Below are 4,113 nucleotides of genomic sequence, written 5' to 3'. Positions count from 1 at the left end.
GTATAGTGACTCTGTATGTCTTCCATCTCTTTTTGATGCTTCATGGATCATTCAAAATTTTGTGTATAACATCTTTAAGTATTGCAGCTTGAGGCTTTAATTTGTTTTTTAGCTCCTTTAGCTTGAGAGACGCTGAACAAGTTCTTCCCTTTTTATTCTCTCATTCTATGCCTCTGCACATTCCATTAGAGTCGTTAGCGTTGTCTTCCAGAGCTGCCTTTTGGAATCTTCTGTTTAGCTCTTTTATTTATTTCAATGTCTCTTCCTTTTATTTTGGTTTATTGATGCTCTACTGTTTAGGGTTTCTTCTGACCCACAATTTTCAGTGTCTCTTCTGACATCTATTTTGGTATTTTCTTTCTCTTCTATATTTTAATGACCTTTTTCTCTCTTCATGGATGATGTCCTTAATCTCCTCCCACAACTCATCTGGTTTTCAATGCTTCAAACCTGTTCTTACGGTTATTTTTCAATTCAAGTGGGATAGACTCAAGATCATATCTTGTGGAGTTGTTTCAATTTTCTTTAGCTTCAATCTGAACTTTCAAACGAATACTTGGTGATCTGTTCCACAGTTAGCACCTAGTCTTGTTTTGATTGCTGATATTGAACTTCTTCAACACTTTCTTTCACAGATGTAGTCAATCTGATTCCTATGGAGTCCATCTGGTGAGTGGGTACCAAGAGTAAGTCACTGTTTGTGTTTTTTTTAAAAAGGCATTTACAATGAATAAATAATTGAATCTACAAAATGCAATCATTCTGTTTCTGGCCTCATTTCTGTTACCATGTCCGTGCTTTCCAACTACCCTATATTCTTCATTGTTTCCAACTTTTGCGTTCCAGCATTCCAATTACCAATTATCATTAATGCATTTTAACTGCAAGTTTGGTCTATTTTGGACTGCAAAATTTGATAAAAATCTTCAATTTCCTCCTCTGGCTGTAAGAGAAAATAATTGAATAATAGTCATATGTGTATGGCTAACATTTTATCACTCACAACACTCTCCTTCAGAATAGAACTTGAAATTATCTTTTTAATTACAAATGGAGCACTATTTTTTCTCTGTTTTTCATCCTAAGCAGTGTATACCGTGTGATTATCTGATTCAAAGCAGCCAAAGCCAGTCCATCTCGTCTCATGCCTAGACTGTAGATGTTCAAATACTCCACTTGATTTTTCACAACTTCTAGTTTTCCAACATTCATACTATATAAATTCCGTGTTCAAATTATCAAAGGATTTCTGTAACTATTTCTCCTCATTTTGATTAATTGTCAATCTGGAGTCTACCTTGAACACTGTGTATATTCCTCTAGGGAGCTCTCGTGGCGTAGTCGTAAGAAGCTGCCCCACAATCCAGAGGTACATTGTTTAAGTCCACCAGTTGTCCTATGGGTGAGGGACAGGCAATTTTCTCCAGTGGGATTAATGGCTTCTGAAAACATGCTGCAGACTCAACTATGGGTCAGTTTCAACTCGATGATACACAACAAAAACAATTATTATTCATAGAGTTTTTGAAGGCCTGCTACTTCAGAAGTGGATGATGGCCAATCCTCCTTCCTGGTCTGTCTCAATCTGGGAACTCTACCAAAACCTGTCCACCCTGTGTGACCCCTCCCTCAGGCATGTGAAGCATCAACTTTCAACATCACAGCAACTCACAAATACAGTAAAGTAGCAGACTATCCTTGTACTAATTAGAACTCTGATAAACAAGCAAGAATACAAATATCCAGTCTACAAAGTAATTAGCTATATACCGATCAGTTTCCCAACACAGCAAACTGACAGCTGAGTTTCACAGTTTAGGAGGCTCTGTGTGCAAGTCCCAGGCACTTGTTCGAGGGAAGGCTCGTCTGCTCTCACTCACTAACGGTTCTGCAGGAAGGCTCTTGTCTCTGAGCTTCTGCTCCAGGATCTACTATAGAATTTTAAAATGTCTTCTTAATGATGATTGCAGCACCATTCTTTCTCTGTTTTTCATTCTCGGCATAGTATACCATGCAACTGTCTGATCTGAAGTGTCTAAAGTCAATAATAGGCAGCTCAGGTGTCACATTCCATTGGGAATTGCACTGCCAATTCCCAAGTAGTCTTTCTCTGACTATCCAAATCCCTAGTTGCTCTTCAGGATAAAGATGGTAAATTGTTTCTATATGATTTACGGCCTCCAAAACCCTGCAGAAGGGTAAGTTCTGACTGACTGGACAACAATGTGTTAGAGAGCTAATTATAAACTGATATTTTAATGTAACATTATGACTTCTCTTTTTTAATTCATAACAAATTGCCTAAAATCTAGAATTTAAAACAAAAAAAACCCCTCATTGCTGAGTCATACCCAACATAACTGGCCTTGTATTGGGTTTTCAAGGCTGTAAGTTTTATGTGAGATTTCCCATCTCTCTCCTGTGAAGCCACTGGTATATTCAAACCATCAGAGGGGCAAGGCATTTGGGTTACCGAAGAAGTTGAAATATTCAAAATCCCTCCCCATATTTTAGATAAACATACTGTAGAGTAATTCATGCTTTCTCTCTTCTCATATTCTGCTTGATTAGTTTTTGCCGTAAAGCAAAACATGAAAGTTATAGTCCACCAGGGGAGGGCAAAATCAGTAAATGGGCCTTCTAAAAATTAAGTCTTTGTTTGTATAAAAAGAATTTTTTTCCAACAGGATATAAATCAAAGCTATTGACTGGAAAAAGTATTGACAATGACATGTCAGATGAAAGTCTCTGAATGAATATTTACAGATTACTACTGAGCCTCCATCTTCACACTTCCTGACACACTACAGCCCATTGCAGCAGTCACCATGTCAATCCACCTGGTTGAGGGTCTTTCTCTTCTTCTCAAACTCTCCACCCTTCCTAGCATCGTGTTCCTTTCCAAGGAATAGTCCCTCCTAGCAACATGCTCAAATTATGTGAGATGAAGCCTCATTGTCCTAGCCTTCAAAAAACACTCTGGTAGCATCTTTTCCAAGAGATATCTGTTTGTTTTCTTGGATGTTTAGCACTCTTCTCTACCAGCACAGCTAAAAGGAGTTAATGATTCTTCTATCATCCTTACTCATTGTTCAGCTCTCAGCTGCATAGCAAGTGATTGGAAAGACCATGGCCTGACTCAAGTGCATTTTAGTGCTCAAACTGATGTCATTACTCCTCAAAAACTTGGAGACATCTCTAACTGCAGAATTTCCCAGTGCAATGTGTCTCCTTATTTCCTGACTGATAGTACAAGGGTTCTAATTGTGGATCCAGGTAAGACTAAGTTGTTGACAGTTTGAATCTCTTCTCCATCCATCAGATGTTGTCTATTGGTCCAGTGGTAAGAATCTTTGTTTTCTTGACATTGAGATGCACAGGATAAGACAGGATCCAGATTTGTTGTTTATAGAGTCATTATGAGTCATCCTAAGCAACAACAACAACAACAACAACAACAACAAAACAGGGCCCCCAGAAGAAAAAGTCTGATAATTCAATCACAAAATGGGCAAAAGACATGAAAAATGGTTCACAAGTTAAGACATTCAGAAGGCCAAAAAAATACACATGAAGAAATGCTCAAAATCACTAGCAATCAGAGATACAAATCAAAACAACAATTATATATCATCTCATCACCATAGCAGTGAGAAAGTTTAAGAGGATAGCAAGCAATAAATGTTTGAGAAGATGACACACAACTAACAGCAAGCACCATAAAGTGCTTGTAGTAACTAACACATACTCAATTGACCTTAGAAAGGCATTTTCACAGGTGTTTCCCCTCATGTGGTAGATGAAAGCTTAGAATAGTAGAGGATTCAGGAAATGTCCTAAACTTGGTGAATACCAATTCATCGAAAACTGATGAGCAACATCCTAAAAGAATACAATCTATTTCTTTGTAGCTTTATTTTTAGATTTTTATCGTATTTTGTGTGTGTCCCTTTTGGAAGTTATTTATTACTTATTTTCAAATTAAGTAATTTCCTGCCAATGAATCTATATAGGTTGTTTCAATCAGCAATTTCATTTATCCATAGACACAAGGATAGAATACAAAATATTATCTAATTCTTAAATTTTAAGGCTTAGTCATAATGTTGAACT

This window comes from Elephantulus edwardii, unplaced genomic scaffold (assembly GCF_000299155.1).
Source record: "Elephantulus edwardii isolate Elephantulus edwardi_28Jun2011 unplaced genomic scaffold, EleEdw1.0 scaffold00060, whole genome shotgun sequence".
Lineage (NCBI taxonomy): Eukaryota > Metazoa > Chordata > Mammalia > Macroscelidea > Macroscelididae > Elephantulus > Elephantulus edwardii.
The sequence above is the reverse complement of the archived record's forward strand: the minus strand, read 5'-3'. Positions refer to the sequence as shown.